Source organism: Oncorhynchus keta, unplaced genomic scaffold (assembly GCF_023373465.1).
Source record: "Oncorhynchus keta strain PuntledgeMale-10-30-2019 unplaced genomic scaffold, Oket_V2 Un_contig_1320_pilon_pilon, whole genome shotgun sequence".
NCBI classification, from domain to species: domain Eukaryota; kingdom Metazoa; phylum Chordata; class Actinopteri; order Salmoniformes; family Salmonidae; genus Oncorhynchus; species Oncorhynchus keta.
The window spans coordinates 316,312-337,500 of record NW_026278150.1 but is presented as its reverse complement, the minus strand read 5'-3'; the positions used below and the strand labels follow the sequence as shown (position 1 = coordinate 337,500).

The 21,189-nt window shown below is 48.9% G+C and overlaps 1 protein-coding gene across 1 annotated transcript in view; it reads left to right on the top strand.

Moving 5' to 3' along the window:
* Positions 1–21,189, top strand: part of LOC118380674 (nectin-1-like) — a 154,090-nt gene that overhangs the window by 127,585 nt on the left and 5,316 nt on the right. The window lies entirely within an intron of this gene.

Genomic DNA, 21,189 nt, shown 5'->3' with positions numbered 1-21,189 from the left:
GTAGGACATCAGGTGGTAGGACATCAGGTGGTAGGACCTCAGGTGATAGGACATCAGGTGGTAGGACCTCAGGTGGTAAGACATCAGGTGGTAGGACATCAGGTGATAGGACCTCAGGTGATAGGACATCAGGTGGTAGGACATCAGGTGATAGGACATCAGGTGGTAGGACATCAGGTGGTAGGACATCAGGTGGTAGGACCTCAGGTGGTAGGACCTCAGGTGGTAGGACATCAGGTGATAGGACATCAGGTGGTAGGACCTCAGGTGGTAGGACATCAGGTGGTAGGACATCAGGTGGTAGGACATCAGGTGGTAGGACCTCAGGTGGTAGGACATCAGGTGGTAGGACATCAGGTGGTAGGACATCAGGTGGTAAGACATCAGGTGGTAGGACATCAGGTGGTAGGACCTCAGGTGGTAGGACATCAGGTGGTAGGACCTCAGGTGATAGGACATCAGGTGGTAGGACATCAGGTGGTAGGACCTCAGGTGGTAGGACATCAGGTGGTAAGACCTCAGGTGGTAGGACATCAGGTGGTAGGACCTCAGGTGATAGGACCTAAGGTGATAGGACATCAGGTGATAGGACATCAGGTGGTAGGACCTCAGGTGGTAGGACATCAGGTGATAGGACCTCAGGTGGTAGGACATCAGGTGGTAAGACCTCAGGTGATAGGACATCAGGTGGTAGGACCTCAGGTGGTAGGACCTCAGGTGGTAGGACCTCAGGTGGTAGGACATCAGGTGGTAGGACCTCAGGTGGTAGGACCTCAGGTGGTAGGACTTCAGGTGGTAGGACCTCAGGTGGTAGGACCTCAGGTGGCATAACATCAGGTGGTAAGACATCAGATGGCATAATATCAGGTGGTAGGACATCAGATGGTAGGACCTCAGATGGTCTGACTACAGGTGGTAGGTTCTCAGGTGGTAGGATCTCAGGTGGCATAACATCAGGTGGTAGGACCTCAGATGGCATAATATCAGGTGGTAGGACCTCAGATGGTAGGATATCAGGTGGAAGGACTTCAGGTGGTAGGACCTCAGGTGGCATAACATCAGGTGGTAGGACCTCAGATGGCATAACATCAGGTGGTAGGACCTCAGATGGTAGGATTTCAGGTGGTAGGATCTCAGGTTGTAGGACATCAGATTGCATAACATCAGGTGGTAGGACCTCTGATGGCATAATATCAGGTGGTTGGACCTCAGGTGGTAGGACTTAAGGTGGTAGGTTCTCAGGTGGTAGGACTTCAGGTTGTAGGACCTCAGATGTCATAACATCAGGTGGTAGGACCTCAGATGGCATAACATCAGGTGGTAGGACCTCAGATGGTAGGACTTCAGGTGGTAGGATCTCAGGTGGTAGGACCTCAGATGGTAGGACTTCGGGTGGTAGGACCTCAGATGGCATAACATCAGGTGGTAGGACCATCTGATGTTAGGACTTCAGGTGGTAGGACCTCAGATGGCATAACATCATGTGGTAGGAGCTCAGGTGGTAAGACATCAGATGGCATAATATCAGGTGGTAGGACATCAGATGGTAGGACCTCAGATGGTCTGACTACAGGTGGTAGGTTCTCAGGTGGTAGGATCTCAGGTGGCATAACATCAGGTGGTAGGACCTCAGATGGTAGGACTACATGTGGTAGGATCTCAGATGGTAAGACTACATGTGGTAGGATCTCAGATGGTAGGACTACATGTGGTAGGATCTCAGATGGTAGGACTACATGTGGTAGGATCTCAGATGGTAGGACTACATGTGGTAGGACCTCAGATGGTAGGATTACAGGTGGTAGGATCTCAGATGGTAGGACTACAGGTGGTAGGATCTCAGATGGTAGGACTACATGTGGTAGGACCTCAGATGGTAGGACTACAGGTGGTAGGATCTCAGATGGTAGGACTACATGTGGTAGGATCTCAGATGGTAGGACTACATGTGGTAGGACCTCAGATGGTAGGACTACAGGTGGTAGGATCTCAGATGGTAGGACTACATGTGGTAGGACCTCAGATGGTAGGACTACAGGTGGTAGGATCTCAGATGGTAGGACTACAGGTGGTAGGACTACAGGTGGTAGGACCTCAGATGGTAGGACTACATGTGGTAGGATCTCAGATGGTAGGACTACATGTGGTAGGACCTCAGATGGTAGGACTACATGTGGTAGGATCTCAGATGGTAGGACTACATGTGGTAGGATCTCAGATGGTAGGACTACAGGTGGTAGGATCTCAGATGGTAGGACTACATGTGGTAGGATCTCAGATGGTGGGACTACAGGTGGTAGGATCTCAGATGGTAGGGCTACAGGTGGTAGGATCTCAGATGGTAGGACTACATGTGGTAGGACCTCAGATGGTAGGACTACAGGTGGTAGGATCTCAGATGGTAGGACTACATGTGGTAGGACCTCAGATGGTAGGACTACAGGTGGTAGGATCTCAGATGGTAGGACTACATGTGGTAGGACCTCAGATTTTTCTCTCCCCACTTGTTTTTATGGTCCTGTCTGTCTTATTGGGATGTTTTCAACTTTTAAGTGGTTGTACACAACTCCCTGGTTGGGATTTCTGATTGGAGAAAAATAATCTATATAAAGCTACCCAATTAGAGGGGTTCTGAGGGAGGGAAGGGTGAAGGGACGGGGATCACTGCAGAGGAGAGCAGTGGAGGGTAGAGGAGAGGATTAACAGGCTGCCCAGCTTACCTTTTATCTCTACCTTCTTCTCCCCCACTCCCTCCATCCTCCGTCCTCTCTTCTCCCATTCCTTCCATCCCCTTCAAGCCCCCCCTGGACTGAGGTGGGCGGATGTCTTCCCTTACCTTGTCGAGGTGGTGGAGGATGGAGGGAGGAGGTGAAGGGGTGGAGGGATTCAGAGGAAGAGGGAGGAATGTTGATTATTGTATGCTAGGCTGCTGGAGGTGACCTAGCATTGCTCTCTCTCCCATTCATGTGTGTAATGAAGCCTGAATAATCCCATTACAGGGTCAGATTAAAACCTGAGAGCTCTGAGAGGGCTGAGAGCTGACACCCACACCTGCATGGGTTCACATAGTAGTCAATATCTATAAAACATGTATTTCAGAGTTTGATTGAGACTGCCTGAGAGTGCCAGATGGCGTTTGAACTTTTTGAGCAGTTTGATTGGTTCTAGCAAACTGAAGCACAGTGAAAATATGTGATAGAAAACAACTACTATTGTAACCCAGGTTTGCTGAGATCTGTGTCTGGTTGTGGCCAGGTCTAGCACTGCTGGAGAGAGAGATAGGGATGGAGAGAGAGAGATGAGAGAGATCTGTGTCTGGTTGTGGCCAGGTCTAGCACTGCTGGAGAGAGAGATAGGGATGGAGAGAGAGAGATGGAGAGAGAGAGAGATGAGAGAGATCTGTGTCTGGTTGTGGCCAGGTCTAGCACTGCTGGAGAGAGAGATAGGGATGGAGAGAGAGAGATGGAGAGAGAGAGATGAGAGAGAGATAGGGATGGAGAGAGATGGAGAGAGAGAGAGAGAGATATGAGAGAGATGTATGGGGAGAGAGAGAGATGGATGGAGAGAGGGATGAGAGAGAGGGATAAGAGAGAGAGAGAGGGATGGAGAGAGAGAGAGACAGAGAGAGAGAGAGGGGGGATGGAAAGAGAGAGGGGGATGGAGAGAGAGGGGTGGAGAGAGAGGGGGAGGAGAGAGAGAGATGGGGTGGAGAGAGAGGGGAGGAGAGAGAGAGAGGGGGTGGAGAGAGAGGGGGGGAGGAGAGAGAGGGGGGGTGGAGAGAGAGGGGGAGGAGAGAGAGAGAATGGAGAGAGAGAGGGACAGAGAGAGAGAGGGGACGGAGAGAGAGAGAGGGATGGAGAGACATAGAGAGAGAGAGAGGGGGATGGAAAGAGAGAGGGGGATGGAGAGAGAGAGGGGGTGGAGAGAGAGGGGGAGGAGAGAGAGAGAGAGAGGAATGGAGAGAGAGGGAGGAGAGAGAGGGGGGTGGAGAGAGAGGGGGAGGAGAGAGAGAGAGGGGGATGGAAAGAGAGAGGGGGATGGAAAGAGAGAGAGGGGTGGAGAGAGGGGAGGAGAGAGAGAGGGGGTGGAGAGAGAGAGGGGAGGAGAGAGAGAGGGGGGTGGAGAGAGAGGGGGGAGGAGAGAGAGAGAGGGGGATGGAAAGAGAGAGGGGGATGGAAAGAGAGAGAGGGGGTGGAGAGAGGGGGAGGAGAGAGAGAGGGGGGTGGAGAGAGAGAGGAATGGAGAGAGTGAGAGACAGAGAGAGAGAGAAAGAGAGAGAGAGAGACAGAGAGTAGAGATATAGAGGAAAGAGAGAGACATAGAGACAGAGAGTAGAGATATAGAGGAGAGAGAGACAGAGAGTAGAGATATAGAGGAGAGAGAGACGTAGGCTAGATGAGAACACCTTTATTGAACCAGGTAGGCTAGTTGAGAACACCTTTATTGAACCAGGTAGGCTAGTTGAGAACACCTTTATTGAACCAGGTAGGCTAGTTGAGAACAAGTGCTCATTTGCAACTGCCACCTGGCCAAGATAAAGCAAAGCAGTGTGACACAGACAACAACACAGAGTTACACATGGAGTAACCAATAAACAAGTCAATAACATAGTAGAAAAAAAATCGATATACATTGTGTGCAAAAGGCATGAGGAGGTAGGCAATAAATAGGCCATAGGAGCGAATCATTACAATTTAGCAGATTCACACTGGAGTGATAAATGATCAGATGAACATGTACAGGTAGAGATATTGGTGTGCAAAAGAGAAGAAAAGTAAATAAAAACAGTATGGGGATGAGGTAGGTAAAAATGGGTGGGCTATTTACCGATAGACTATGTACAGCTGCAGCGATCGGTTAGCTGCTCAGATAGCAGATGTTTAAAGTTGGTGAGGGAGATAAAAGTCTCCAACTTCAGAGATGTGGGAGGAGAGAGACAGTAAAGAGGGGGATAGAGAGACAGGGATGGAGAGAGAGGGATGGATGGAGAGAGAGAGAGAGAGAGAGGGATGAGAGAGAGAGGGATGGAGAAAGAGGGAGGAGAGAGACAGTAAAGAGAGGGATAGAGAGAGAGGGATGGAGAGAGAGGGGTGGATGGAGAGAGAGAGAGAGAGAGAGAGAGGGATGAGAGACACAGAGGGATGGATGGAGAGAGAGAGAGCGAGAGAGAGAGAGAGAGAGGGATGAGAGAGACAGGGATGGAGAGAGAGAGAGAGAGGGATGAGAGAGAGAGGGATGGAGAAAGAGGGAGGAGAGAGACAGTAAAGAGAGGGATAGAGAGACAGGGATGGAGAGAGGGATGGAGAGATAGAATGATGGAAACAGGAAAGAGAGGGATAGAGAGAGTGATAGAGAGAGCGATGGAGGGAGAGGGATAGAGAGAGAGGCTACAGAAGACTGTGGCTGTGTCTTTACGGTGCATTGATAGAGTGGGTCGGTAATGAACAGTGAAAGCTAGAGTTCAGGGGTAGTGGTGGTGGTGTGGCCCTCTGGGCATAGAGAGGGAAATATATATCCTATATGGAACCCTATGTAGTCACCATACCACTCTGGTCAAAGGTAGTGCACTAAATAGGGAATAGGGTGCGATTGTTTTTTTATTTAATCAATTTTAAAATAATTCTGTAACGTAACAAAATGTGGGAAAAGTCAATGGGTCTGAAGGTAATGTAGATAAATGTGTACAGGACTTTTGTTTTCCAGTGAAGACATTTAAAAAAAATGTATATATATATATATATATATACAGTATAAACAAATAAATATTAGAGTACTCAAACAGTCAAAAAAGATCCCATGCCCATCTAAAAAGGCCATCTAGCCAACAGCTCACAGACACAGTGCTGGTCGGCTCGTCTACATGATGAGATTAAGGATAAGAGAGAGGTTTATTCTATACAGGGCAGGTATTATACAGGGCTGGTTCTATACAGGGCTGGTTCTATACAGGGCTGGTTCTATACAGGGCTGGTTCTATACAGGGCTGGTTCTATACAGAGCTGGTTCTATACAGGGCTGGTTCTATACAGGGATGGTTCTATACAGGGCTGGTTCTATACAGGGCTGGTTCTATACAGTGCTGGTTCTATACAGGGCCGGTTCTATACAGGGTTGGTTCTATACAGGGCTGGTTCTATACAGGGCTGGTTCTATACAGGGCTGGTTCTATACAGGGCTGGTTCTATACAGGGTTGGTTCTATACAGGGCTGGTTCTATACAGGGCTGGCTCTATAAAGGGCTGGTTCTATACAGGGCTGGTTCTATACAGGGCTTGCTCAATACAAGGTTGGTTCTATACAGGGCTGGTTCTATACAGGGCTGGAGAGGGCTGGTTCTATACAGGGCTGGTTCTATACAGGGCTGGTTCTAGACAGGGCTGGTTCTAGACAGGGCTGGTTCTATACAGGGCTGGTTCTAGACAGGGCTGGTTCTATACAGGGCTGGTACTATACAGGGCTGGTTCTATACAGGGCTGGTTCTAGACAGGGCTGGTTCTATACAGGGCTGGTTCTAGACAGGGCTGGTTCTATACAGGGCTGGTTCTATACAGGGCTGGTTCTAGACAGGGCTGGTTCTATACAGGGCTGGTTCTAGACAGGGCTGGTTCTATACAGGGCTGGTTCTATACAGGGCTGGTTCTAGACAGGGCTGGTTCTATACAGGGCTGGTTCTAGACAGGGCTGGTTCTATACAGGGCTGGTTCTATACAGGTCTGGTTCTATACAGGGCTGGTGCTATACAGGGCTGGTTCTATACAGGGCTGGTTCTAGACAGGGCTGGTTCTATACAGGGCTGGTTCTATACAGGGCTGGAGAGGGCTGGTTCTATACAGGGCTGGGGAGGGCTGGTTCTATACAGGGCTGGTTCTATACAGGGCTGGTTCTATACAGGGCTGGGGAGGGCTGGTTCTATACAGGGCTGGTTCTATACAGGGCTGGAGAGGGCTGGTTCTATACAGGGCTGGTTATATACAGGGCTGGGGAGGGCTGGTTCTATACAGGGCTGGTTCTATACAGGGCTGGGAGGGCTGGTTCTATACAGGGCTGGTTCTATACAGGGCTGGGGAGGGCTGGTTCTATACAGGGCTGGTTCTATACAGGGCTGGGGAGGGCTGGTTCTATACAGGGCTGGGGAGGGCTGGTTCTATACAGGGCTAGTGGAGGGTTTAGGGGGCCTATCTAGTGGAGGGATTAGGGGGCTTATCTAGTGGACGGTTTGGGGGGCCTATCTAGTGGAGGGTTTAGGGGGCCTATCTAGTGGAGGGATTAGGGGGCTTATCTAGTGGAGGGTTTAGGGGGCCTATCTAGTGGAGGGTTTAGGGGGCCTATCTAGTGGAGGGTTTAGGGGGCCTATCTAGTGGAGGGGTTAGGGGGCCTATCTAGTGGAGGGATTAGGGGGCCTATCTAGTGGAGGGATTAGGGGGCCTATCTAGTGGAGGGTTAAGGGGGCCTATCTAGTGGAGGGTTTAGGGGCCTATCTAGTGGAGGGTTTAGGGGGCCTATCTAGTGGAGGGTTTAGGGGCCTATCTAGTGGAGGGTTTAGGGGGCCTATCTAGTGGAGGGTTTAGGGGCCTATCTAGTGGAGGGAGGGGGCCTATCTAGTGGAGGGATTATCTAGTAGGGGCCTATCTAGTGGAGGGTTAAGGGGGCCTATCTAGTGGAGGGTTTAGGGGGCCTATCTAGTGGAGGGTTTAGGGGCCTATCTAGTGGAGGGTTTAGGGGGCTATCTAGTGGAGGGATTAGGGGCCTATCTAGTGGAGGGTTTAGGGGGGCCTAGGGGCCTATCTAGTGGAGGGTTTAGGGGCCTATCTAGTGGAGGGTTTAGTGGGGCCTATCTAGTGGAGGGTTTAGGGGGCCTATCTAGTGGAGGGTTTAGGGGGCCTATCTAGTGGAGGGTTTAGGGGGCCTATCTAGTGGAGGGTTTAGGGGGCCTATCTAGTGGAGGGTTTAGGGGGCCTATCTAGTGGAGGGTTTGGGGGGCCTATCTAGTGGAGGGTTTAGGGGGCCTATCTAGTGGAGGGATTAGGGGGCTTATCTAGTGGAGGGTTTAGGGGGCCTATCTAGTGGAGGGTTTAGGGGGCCTATCTAGTGGAGGGTTTAGGGGGCCTATCTAGTGGAGGGTTTAGGGGCCTATCTAGTGGGGGGTTTAGGGGCCTATCTAGTGGAGGGTTTAGGGGGCCTATCTAGTGGAGGGTTTAGGGGGCCTATCTAGTGGAGGGATTAGGGGGCCTATCTAGTGGAGGGATTAGGGGCCTATCTAGTGGAGGGATTAGGTGGCTTATCTAGTGGAGGGATTAGGGGGCTTATCTAGTGGAGGGATTAGGGGGCCTATCTAGTGGAGGGTTTAGGGGGCCTATCTAGTGGAGGGTTTAGGGGCCTATCTAGTGGAGGGTTTAGGGGGCCTATCTAGTGGGGGGTTTAGGGGGCCTATCTAGTGGAGGGTTTAGGGGGCCTATCTAGTGGAGGGTTTAGGGGCCTATCTAGTGGAGGGTTTAGGGGGCCTATCTAGTGGAGGGTTTAGGGGCCTATCTAGTGGAGGGTTTAGGGGCCTATCTAGTGGAGGGTTTAGGGGCCTATCTAGTGGAGGGTTTAGGGGCCTATCTAGTGGAGGGATTAGGGGCCTATCTAGTGGAGGGTTTAGGGGGCCTATCTAGTGGAGGGTTTAGGGGCCTATCTAGTGGAGGGATTAGGGGGCCTATCTAGTGGAGGGATTAGGGGCCTATCTAGTGGAGGGTTTAGGGGCCTATCTAGTGGAGGGTTTAGGGGCCTATCTAGTGGAGGGTTTAGGGGGCCTATCTAGTGGAGGGTTTAGGGGCCTATCTAGTGGAGGGTTTAGGGGCCTATCTAGTGGAGGGTTTAGGGGCCTATCTAGTGGAGGGTTTAGGGGCCTATCTAGTGGAGGGATTAGGGGCCTATCTAGTGGAGGGTTTAGGGGGCCTATCTAGTGGAGGGTTTAGGGGCCTATCTAGTGGAGGGTTTAGGGGCCTATCTAGTGGAGGGTTTAGGGGGCCTATCTAGTGGAGGGTTTAGGGGGCCTATCTAGTGGAGGGTTTAGGGGCCTATCTAGTGGAGGGTTTAGGGGCCTATCTAGTGGAGGGATTAGGGGCCTATCTAGTGGAGGGTTTAGGGGCCTATCTAGTGGAGGGTTTAGGGGCCTATCTAGTGGAGGGTTTAGGGGCCTATCTAGTGGAGGGTTTAGGGGGCCTATCTAGTGGAGGGATTAGGGGGCCTATCTAGTGGAGGGTTTAGGGGGCCTATCTAGTGGAGGGTTTAGGGGGCCTATCTAGTGGAGGGTTTAGGGGGCCTATCTAGTGGAGGGATTAGGGGGCCTATCTAGTGGAGGGTTTAGGGGGCCTATCTAGTGGAGGGTTTAGGGGGCCTATCTAGTGGAGGGTTTAGGGGGCCTATCTAGTGGAGGGTTTAGGGGGCCTATCTAGTGGAGGGATTAGGGGCCTATCTAGTGGAGGGTTTAGGGGCCTATCTAGTGGAGGGTTTAGGGGGCCTATCTAGTGGAGGGTTTAGGGGGCCTATCTAGTGGAGGGTTTAGGGGCCTATCTAGTGGAGGGTTTAGGGGCCTATCTAGTGGAGGGTTTAGGGGGCCTATCTAGTGGAGGGTTAGGGGGCCTATCTAGTGGAGGGTTTAGGGGCCTATCTAGTGGAGGGTTTAGGGGCCTATCTAGTGGAGGGTTTAGGGGCCTATCTAGTGGAGGGATTAGGGGGCTATCTAGTGGAGGGTTTAGGGGGCCTATCTAGTGGAGGGTTTAGGGGGCCTATCTAGTGGAGGGATTAGGGGGCCTATCTAGTGGAGGGTTTAGGGGGCCTATCTAGTGGAGGGTTTAGGGGGCCTATCTAGTGGAGGGTTTAGGGGGCCTATCTAGTGGAGGGTTTAGGGGCCTATCTAGTGGAGGGGGGGGCCTATCTAGTGGAGGGTTTAGGGGCCTATCTAGTGGAGGGTTTAGGGGCCTATCTAGTGGAGGGTTTAGGGGGCCTATCTAGTGGAGGGATTAGGGGGCCTATCTAGTGGAGGGTTTAGGGGGCCTATCTAGTGGAGGTTTAGGGGCCTATCTAGTGGAGGGTTTAGGGGGCCTATCTAGTGGAGGGTTTAGGGGCCTATCTAGTGGAGGGATTAGGGGGCCTATCTAGTGGAGGGTTTAGGGGGCCTATCTAGTGGAGGGTTTAGGGGGCCTATCTAGTGGAGGGTTTAGGGGGCCTATCTAGTGGAGGGTTTAGGGGGCCTATTCAGTGGAGGGTTTAGGGGGCCTATCTAGTGGAGGGTTTAGGGGCCTATCTAGTGGAGGGTTTAGGGGCCTATCTAGTGGAGGGTTTAGGGGCCTATTCAGTGGAGGGTTTAGGGGGCCTATCTAGTGGAGGGTTTAGGGGGCCTATCTAGTGGAGGGTTTAGGGGGACTATTCAGTGGTATTCAGAATTGTGGATCGTCTGTGGAGGAAGATGTCTCTGTTGCATTCAATCATTGAATATCCGTGAGAGATATGCTTATTTTCAAGGCAACATTACATGCTATCAATAGCAGCGTACAGAAAGACTAATTATTAGATGCAATTTAAGCTAATGTTGTCTGAAATGATCTTTGGCTATTCTATCCTCTCGGAATGTCTTTTTATCCAGTGATATAATATAATCGCAGACCGTCCTGAAGGTTTGGCTTTTGGAACTGTAATCCTTCACAAGCTGTCTGGATCTGAGACTGAGATGTCTCTCTCTCTCTCTGGCCTGACATAATCATTTTCATCAGAGCTCGATGCGTCCCAAATAGCGCCCTTTTCCCTACAGAATACACTACACGAAATACATAATATATACAGTAGCAAGAAAAAGCATGTGAAGCCTTTGGGAATGACCTGGATTTCAGCATCGTCGCGACATTTGATCTGATCTTCATCCAGATCACAACAATAGACAAACACAGTCTGCTTAAACTAATAACACACAAACAATTATACGTTTTCATGTCTTTATTGACCACACCGTGTAAACATTCACAGTGCAGGGTGGGAGAAGTATGTGAACCCTTGGATTCAATAACAGGTCGGCTCTCCTCCGGCAGCAATTAACTCAACCAAACGTTCTCTATAGTTGTGGATCAGACCTGCACAACGGCCAGGAGGAATTTTGGAGCTTTCCTCTTTACAAAACTGTTTCAGTTCAGCAATATTCTTGGGATGTCTGGTGTAAACCGGTCTCTTGAGGTCATGCCACAGCATCTCAATCAGGTTGAGTTCAGGACTCTGACTGGGCCACTCCAGAAGGTGTATTTTATTCTGTTGAAGCCAATCTATTGTTGATTTACTTCTGTGTTTCAGGTCGTTGTCCTGTTACATCACCCAACTTCTGTTGAGTTTCAATTGGTGGACTGATAGCCTTACATTCTCCTGCAAAATGTCTTGATAAACTTGGGAATTCATTTTTCTGTTGATGATAGCAAGCTGTCCAGGCCTTGAGGCAGCAAAGCAGCCCCAAACCGTCACTATACTTGGGATGAGGTTTTGATGTTGGTGTGCTGTGCCTTTTTTTTCTCCACACATAGTGTTGTGTGTTCCTTCCAAACAACTTAACTTTAGTTTCATCTGTCCACAGAATAATTTGCCAGTAGCGCTGTGGAACATTCAGGTACTCCTTTGTGAACTTCAGACGTGCAGCAATGTTTTTTTGGACAGCAGTGGCTTCTCCCGTGGTGTCCTCCCATGAACACCATTCTTCTTTAGTGGTTTACGTATCGTAGACTCATCAAACGAGATGTTAGCATGTTCCAGAGATTTCTGTAAGTCTTTAGCTGATATTCTGGGATTCTTCTTAACCTCATTGAGTATTCTGCACTGTGCTCTTGCAGTCATCTTTGCAGGGCAGCCACACCTAGGGAGAGTAGCAACAGTGCTGAACTTTCTTCATCTATAGACAATTTGTCTTACCGTGGACTGAGTTTTAGAGATCTCTTTTATAACTCTTTCCAGCTTTTCGCAAGGCAACAATTCTTAATCTTGGGTCGTCTGAGATCTCTTTTCTTCAAGGCATGGTTCACATCAGGCGATGCTTCTTGTGAATAGCAAACTAACATTATGTGAGTTCTTTATGTAGGGCAACGCAGCTCTAACCAACATCTCCAATCTCGTCTCATTGATTGGACTCCAGGTTAGCTGACTCCTGACTCCAATTATATTTTGGAGAAGTCATTAGCCTTGGGGGGTTCACGTACTTTTCCCAACCTACACTGTGAAAGTTTAAATGATGTATTCAATATAGACAAGAAAAATATAATAATTTGTGTGTTATTTGTTTAAGCACACTGTGTGTCTATTGTTGTGACTTAGATGAAGATCAGATCAAATTTTATGACCAATTTATCCAGAAATCCAGGAAATTCCAAAGGGTTCATAAACTTTTTCTTGCCACTGTGTTTACACTACATGACCAAATGTATGTGGACACCTGCTCGTCAAACATCTCATTCCAAAATCATGGGCATTAATATGGAGTTGTTCCCCCTCCCATTTGCTGCTATAACAGCCTCCACTCTTCTGGAAAGGCTTTCCACTAGATGTTGGAACGTTGCTGCAGGGACTTGCTTCCATTCAGCCACAAGAGCATTAGTGAGGTCGGGCACTGATGTTGGCCGTGTAGGCCTGGCTCGCAGTCGGCGTTACAATTCATCCCAAAGGTGATCGATGGGTTTGAGGTCAGGGCTCTGTGCAGAACAGTTAAGTTCTTCCACAGCAATCTTGACAAACCATTTCTGTATGAACCTTGCTTTGTGCACACGGGCATTGTCATGCTGAGACAGGAAAGGGTCTTTATCAAACTGTTACCACAAAGTTGGAAGCACAGAATAATCTAGAATGTGTTGTATGCTGTAGTGTTAATATTTCCCCTCGCTGGAACTCAGGGGCCCGAACCATGAACAACAGCCCCAGACCATTATTCCTCCTCCACCAAACTTTACAGTTGGGACTATGCATTGGGGCAGGTAGCGTTCTCCTAGCATATGCCAAACCCGGATTTGTCCGTTGGGACTGCCAGATGGTGAAGCGTAGTGATTAATCACTCCAGAGAACGCATTTCTGCTCCAGAGTCCAATGGCGGTGAGCTTTACACCACTCCAGCCGACGCTTGGCGTTGCCCATGGTGATCTTAGGCTTGTGTGCGGCTGCTCGACCACGGAAACTCATTTCATGAAGCTCCCAATGAACAGTTATTGTGCTGACGTTGCTTCCAGAGGCAGTTTGGAACTCAGTAGTGAGATTTGCGACAGAGGACAGATTATTTTTATGTGCTTCAGCACTCAGCAGTCCCGTTCTGTGAGCTTGTGTGGTCTACCACTTTGTGGCTGAGCCGTTTTTGCTCCTAGATGTGTCCACTTCACAATAACAGCACTTACAGTTGACCAGGGCAGCTCTAGCAGGGCAGAAATTTGACGAACTGACTTGTTGGAAAGGTGGCATCCTATGACGGTGCCACGTTGAAAGTCACTGAGCTCTTCAGTACGGGCCATTCTACTGTTAATGTAGATTGCATGGTGGTGTGCTCGATTTTATTCACATGTTAACAATGGGTTTGTCTGAAACAGCCGAATCCACTAATTTGGAGGGGTATCCACATACAGTACATTTTTATATATAGTGTAAATGTCATTTGGGCTCTGGTTAATAGTAGTGGTTAGAGATAAAGTGTGTCATTTGGGCTCTGGATAATAGTAGTGCACTAAAAAGGGTGCCATTTGGGCTCTGGTTAATAGTAGTGTACTATAAAGTGTGTCATTTGGGCTCTGGTTAATAGTAGTGCACTAAAAAGGGTGCCATTTGGGCTCTGGTTAATAGTAGTGCACTATAAAGGGTGCCATTTGGGCTCTGGTTAATAGTAGTGCACTATAAAGGGTGGCATTTGGGCTCTGGTTAATAGTAGTGCACTATAAAGGGTGCCATTTGGGCTCTGGTTAATAGTAGTGCACTATAAAGGGTGGCATTTGGGCTCTGGTTAATAGTGGTGCACTATAAAGGGTGCCATTTGGGCTCTGGTTAATAGTAGTGCACTATAAAGGGTGCCATTTGGGCTCTGGTTAATAGTAGTGCACTATAAAGGGTGGCATTTGGGCTCTGGTTAATAGTGGTGCACTATAAAGGGTGCCATTTGGGCTCTGGTTAATAGTGGTGCACTATAAAGGGTGCCATTTGGGCTCTGGTTAATAGTAGTGCACTATAAAGGGTGCCATTTGGGCTCTGGTTAATAGTGGTGCACTATAAAGGGTGCCATTTGGGCTCTGGTTAATAGTGGTGCACTATAAAGGGTGCCATTTGGGCTCTGGTTAATAGTGGTGCACTATAAAGGGTGCCATTTGGGCTCTGGTTAATAATAACAGAAACTAGTTTAATCTGGGCGTGGTGAATGGTAGAATTTTTTTTTTTCCCTTTATTTAACCAGGCAAGTCAGTTAAGAACAAATTCTTATTTTCAATGACGGCCTTGGAACAGTGGGTTAACTCCCTGTTCAGGGGCAGAACGACAGATTTGTACCTTGTCAGCTCGGGGGTTTGAACTCGCAACCTTCCAGTTACTAGTCCAACGCTCTAACCACTGCCGCCCCAGAATAACAGAGGCATTGGTTGTGAAGTTCATTTTTCTCCCTGTGAAAGAATGCAATAACTTTGAGATAATGGCTACTGGCGTTAGACGTGATAGCGTTACTGTGATCGTGCACAGCTGACATGTTGTGCCGTGTTTCATGCGCGTATGAGGCCGTTAATTCTACTTTAGCAGAAACAAAACCATAGGTAAATGTTGCCTGGAACTGGTAGACCTGTAGCCCAGTGTGTCTTTGTATTATTGGACCAAGAGAATATATATTTTCAGTGTATCTCAGAGAGAGAGAACACACCGTCACATTGGAACTGGTAGACCTGTAGCCCAGTGTGTCTTTGTATTATTGGACCAGAGAATATATATTTTCAGTGTATCTCAGAGAGAGAGAACACACCGTCACATTGGAACTGGTAGACCTGTAGCCCAGTGTGTCTTTGTATTATTGGACCAGAGAATATATATTTTCAGAGAGAGAACACACCGTCACATTGGAACTGGTAGACCTGTAGCCCAGTGTGTCTTTGTATTATTGGACCAGAGAATATATCTTTTCAGAGAGAGAACACACCGTCACATTGGAACTGGTAGACCTGTAGCCCAGTGTGTCTTTGTATTATTGGACCAGAGAATATATCTTTTCAGAGAGAGAACACACCGTCACATTGTTGTAGCCTGTTCTGTCCTCTGACACTGTTGCCAACCGTTTTCAATGCATCGTAAATTCTCTCTTCTGTGCTTGTCTTAGCAGAAACATTAAGACTGATACACTATGGGTGGATGATGTGTTAAGGGAATTAAAGTATTGTAGCCCAGTGTGCCCCTGGCGTGGGCTAGCCAAGAGAGGTGAGATGTTTGTAGCCTGAAGCCTTTGTCTTTTGGTATTGTTGCCAACATGTTCTATGCATGTGTGCGCATCTCATCTTTTGTGTCTGTTGCAGAAACATTACGGCTGATATCCCGCAGCTGAATGTTGCAGCGTTGTATCACTCTGTGATCCTACATTACTGTTTCCACCTCCACATAAATGTAGGAATCCTCTAGTCTCGGTCTTCTTAGTAGAAAGGTTCACGGCTGCCGTAGCATGCCATAGGTGAATGTTTTAGGGTTAGGGGTTAGGGTTAGGGGTTAGGGTTAGGGTTAGGGGTTAGGGTTAGGGTTAGGGGTTAGGGTTAGGGGGAATGTTTAGGGAGCTGTATTTTCCCTTTCTCCTGCCATCTCTCACCATCCTCTCCCCCTTTATCCTTTTACGAGACACTGAGATTCCTTTATCCTTTTACTAGACACTGAGATTCCTTTATCCTTTTACTAGACACTGAGATTCCTTTATCCTTTTACTAGACACTGAGATTCCTTTATCCTTTTAGTAGACTGGACACTGAGATTCCTTTATCCTTTTACTAGACACTGAGATTCCTTTATCCTTTTACTAGACACTGAGATTCCTTTATCCTTTTACTAGACACTGAGATTCCTTTATCCTTTTACGACACACTGAGATTCCTTTATCCTTTTACGAGACACTGAGATTCCTTTATGCTTTTACTAGACACTGAGATTCCTTTATCCTTTTAGTAGACACTGAGATTCCTTTATCCTTTTACGAGACACTGAGATTCCTTTATCCTTTTACTAGACTAGACACTGAGATTCCTTTATCCTTTTACTAGACACTGAGATTCCTTTATCATTTTACTAGACACTGAGATTCCTTTATCCTTTTACTAGACACTGAGATTCCTTTATCCTTTTACTAGACACTGAGATTCCTTTATCCTTTTAGTAGACTAGACACTGAGATTCCTTTATCCTTTTACTAGACACTGAGATTCCTTTATCCTTTTACTAGACACTGAGATTCCTTTATCCTTTTAGTAGACTAGACACTGAGATTCCTTTATCCTTTTACTAGACACTGAGATTCCTTTATCCTTTTACTAGACTAGACACTGAGATTCCTTTATCCTTTTACTAGACACTGAGATTCCTTTATCCTTTTACTAGACACTGAGATTCCTTTATCCTTTTACTAGACACTGTTAGGACAGTAAGACGGGGACCAAATTCTAAAATACTCCAGTAGAATATTCAGCTTGTTTTTAATCACATTCACAACCGTAAGCTATTTTCAGTAATTATCTTTTCACTAACTTATAAGGAATGATCTTGTTGTGAGTTTATTTTTCCTGTAATAATGAATACAAATGACCTACAGTTAACACGTTGTCAGCTATATGCTGATGTCATACATGTGAATCCTTAATGAGATGGGTGGGGCTAAAGCTGAAGAGGGTGGTAACGAAGCTGAATGGGTGTAGACAAAGAAGAGCTCTTCACTATATACCAAAACATTCAAATGTGGGGTTACTAGTTGATCAACTTTCAAAGCAGAATTACTTTCCCGTTGTTCCTCAACTGTAGTGTGTGATACATCGTTTCCTAGCTCAGAGTCTGTACTTTTATCCAATGTCAAAAAAACACAATTTCAAACGAATCGAGCTGGTCGGTCACATATCCTGAGAGAGGAGTGGGAGAGACAGCGAGAGAGGGAACGAGAGCGAGATGTGAATTAGGAGGGTGGCGTAGTCGGCATCAAAGTACTCTGAAACATTTCTAAGTTGGTTGTCGTTTAGATAGCATTTCATTCACTATGGGTGATTTGTAGCAGAGACCAAGTATTATTCAGACTAGTGGTTGGACTATAACAAGAAGCCTTGGATAATGAGAATAGAGTCTTTGTCCTGTCACTCATTCCTCTCCCTCCTCTCCCACCATCCTGTCTCTCCCTCCTCTTCCTCCTCTCCCACCATCCTGTCACTCCTTCCTCTCCCTCCTCTCCCACCATCCTGTCTCTCCCTCCTCTTCCTCCTCTCCCACCATCCTGTCACTCCTTCCTCTCCCTCCTCTCCCACCCTCCTGTCTCTCCCTCCTCTTCCTCCCCCTGTTCTTTACTCGTCTCCCTCCTTTCTCTCCCTCCTCTTCCTCCCCCTGTTCTTTACTCCTCTCCCTCCTGTCCCTCCCTCCTCTCCCACCCTCCTGTCTCTCCCTCCTCTTCCTCCCCCTGTTCTTTACTCGTCTCCCTCCTTTCTCTCCCTCCCATCCCTCCCTCCCTACGCTCCTTCACTCCTCTCCAACCATCCATCCCTCCCTTCCCTATCTCCTCTTTCTCCCCCCCTCCTGTCTCTTCCTCCCTCCCTCTTCTCCCTCTTCTCCCTCTGCCCTCCCATACTGTGCCTAGTGTTCAGCCTGCAACTGTGATTATCTGCTGTCTGTCTGTGGTACAAACCCACCCTGTTCCTGTTAGACAAGGCCATCCTGTTCCTGTTAGACAAGGCCATCCTGTTCCTGTTAGACAAGACCACCCTGTTCCTGTTAGACAAGACCACCCTGTTCCTGTTAGACAAGACCATCCTGTTCCTGTTAGACAAGACCATCCTGTTCCTGTTAGACAAGGCCATCCTGTTCCTGTTAGACAAGGCCATCCTGTTCCTGTTAGACAAGACCATCCTGTTCATGTTAGACAAGGCCATCCTGTTCCTGTTAGACAAGGCCATCCTGTTCCTGTTAGACAAGACCATCCTGTTCCTGTTAGACAAGGCCATCCTGTTCCTGTTAGACAAGACCATCCTGTTCCTGTTAGACAAGGCCATCCTGTTCCTGTTAGACAAGACCATCCTGTTCCTGTTAGACAAGGCCATCCTGTTCCTGTTAGACAAGGCCATCCTGTTCCTGTTAGACAAGACCACCCTGTTCCTGTTAGACAAGACCATCCTGTTCCTGTTAGACAAGGCCATCCTGTTCCTGTTAGACAAGGCCATCCTGTTCCTGTTAGACAAGACCATCCTGTTCCTGTTAGACAAGGCCATCCTGTTCCTGTTAGACAAGACCATCCTGTTCCTGTTAGACAAGACCATCCTGTTCCTGTTAGACAAGGCCATCCTGTTCCTGTTAGACAAGACCATCCTGTTCCTGTTAGACAAGGCCATCCTGTTCCTGTTAGACAAGGCCACCCTGTTCCTGTCAGACAAGGCCATCCTGTTCCTGTTCCTGTTCCTGTTAGACAAGACCATCCTGTTCCTGTTAGACAAGGCCATCCTGTTCCTGTTAGACAAGATCATCCTACTCCTGTTAGACAAGGCCACCCTGTTCCTGTTAGACTAGGCCATCCTGCTCCTATTAGACAAGGGGTTTGTCTAGACACCAATCACGTGCTCCCAAATGGCACGGTATTCCTCGTGTAGTCCACTTATGTTGCCCTGGTCAAAAGTAGTGCTCTGTGTCTGCATTGTCTTGTTTATTAGACTGGTAGTGTGTGGTGTGTTACAGACTGGCAGTATGTTTTGTGTGAGACTGGCAGTGTGTGGTGTGTGAGACTGGCAGTATGTGGTGTGTGAGACTGGCAGTGTGTGGTGTGTGACACTGGCAGTGTGTGGTGTGTGAGACTGGCAGTGTGTGGTGTGTGAGACTGGCAGTGTGTGGTGTGTGAGACTGGCAGTGTGTGGTGTGTGACACTGGCAGTGTGTGGTGTGTGACACTGGCAGTGTGTGGTGTGTTACAGACTGGCAGTATGTGGTGTGTGAGACTGGCAGTGTGTGGTGTGTGAGACTGGCAGTATGTGGTGTGTGAGACTGGCAGTGTGTGGTGTGTGAGACTGGCAGTATGTGGTGTGTGAGACTGGCAGTGTGTGGTGTGTGAGACTGGCAGTGTGTGGTGTGTGAGACTGGCAGTGTGTGGTGTGTTACAGACTGGCAGTGTGTGGTGTGTGAGACTGGCAGTGTGTGGTGTGTTACAGACTGGCAGTGTGTGGTGTGTGAGACTGGCAGTGTGTGGTGTGTTAGACTGGCAGTGTGTGGTGTGTGAGACTGGCAGTGTGTGGTGTGTGAGACTGGCAGTGTGTGAGACTGGCAGTGTGTGGTGTGTGAGACTGGCAGTGTGTGGTGTGTGAGACTGGCAGTGTGTGGTGTGTTACAGACTGGCAGTGTGTGGTGTGTGAGACTGGCAGTGTGTGGTGTGTGAGACTGGCAGTGTGTGGTGTGTTATAGACTGGCAGTGTGTGGTGTGTGAGACTGGCAGTGTGTGGTGTGTGAGACTGGCAGTGTGTGGTGTGTGAGACTGGCAGTGTGTGGTGTGTGAGACTGGCAGTGTGTGAGACTGGAAGTGTGTGGTGTGTGAGACTGGCAGTGTGTGGTGTGTGAGACTGGCAGTGTGTGGTGTGTTACAGACTGGCAGTGTGTGGTGTGTGAGACTGGCAGTGTGTGGTGTGTGAGACTGGCAGTGTGTGGTGTGTGAGACTGGCAGTGTGTGCTTTGTTAGACTGGCAGTATGTGGTGTGAGACTGGCAGTGTGTGGTGTGAGACTGGCAGTGTGTGGTGTGTGAGACTGGCAGTGTGTGGTGTGTTACAGACTGGCAGTGTGTGGTGTGTGAGACTGGCAGTGTGTGGTGTGTGAGACTGGCAGTGTGTGGTGTGTGACACTGGCAGTGTGTGGTGTGTGACACTGGCAGTGTGTGGTGTGTTACAGACTGGCAGTGTGTGGTGTGTGAGACTGGCAGTGTGTGGTGTGTTACAGACTGGCAGTGTGTGGTGTGTGAGACTGGCAGTGTGTGGTGTGTGAGACTGGCAGTGTGTGGTGTGTGAGACTGGCAGTGTGTGGTGTGTGAGACTGGCAGTGTGTGGTGTGTGAGACTGGCAGTGTGTGGTGTGTGAGACTGGCAGTATGTGGTGTGTGAGACTGGCAGTGTGTGGTGTGTGACACTGGCAGTGTGTGGTGTGTTACAGACTGGCAGTGTGTGGTGTGTTACAGACTGGCAGTGTGTGGTGTGTGAGACTGGCAGTGTGTGGTGTGTGACACTGGCAGTGTGTGGTGTGTGAGACTGGCAGTGTGTGGTGTGTTACAGACTGGCAGTGTGTGGTGTGTGACACTGGCAGTGTGTGGTGTGTGACACTGGCAGTGTGTGGTGTGTTACAGACTGGCAGTGTGTGGTGTGTGAGACTGGCAGTGTGTGGTGTGTTACAGGCTGGCAGTGTGTGGTGTGTTACACTGGCAGTGTGTGGTGTGTTACAGACTGGCAGTGTGTGGTGTGTGACAATGGCAGTGTGTGATGTGTGACACTGGCAGTGTGTGGTGTGTTACAGACTGGCTGTGTGTGGTGTGTTACAGACTGGCAGTGTGTGGTGTGTTACAGACTGGCAGTGTGTGGTGTGTTACAGACTGGCAGTGTGTGGTGTGTTACAGACTGGCAGTGTGTGGTGTGTTACAGACTGGCAGTGTGTGGTGTGTTACAGACTGGCAGTGTGTGGTGTGTTACAGACTGGCAGTGTGTGGTGTGTTACAGACTGGCAGTGTGTGGTGTGTTACAGACTGGCAGTGTGTGGTGTGTTACAGACTGGCAGTGTGTGGTGTGTTACAGACTGGCAGTGTATGTTTCTGCCTTTCTCTTTTGAGAGTCACATGTGGATGGCGATCACTAAAGCTTGCTTTGCAGTGGGTGGGGGGGTCCGTCGTTGGTGCGCTTCCGGGGGCGTGGGGTGGGGGTGTGTGGGGGGGTCCTTCCTGTTCCCTTTGCTTATCCTTCCCTGTCTTCCTTCCTTCCTTCCTTCCTTC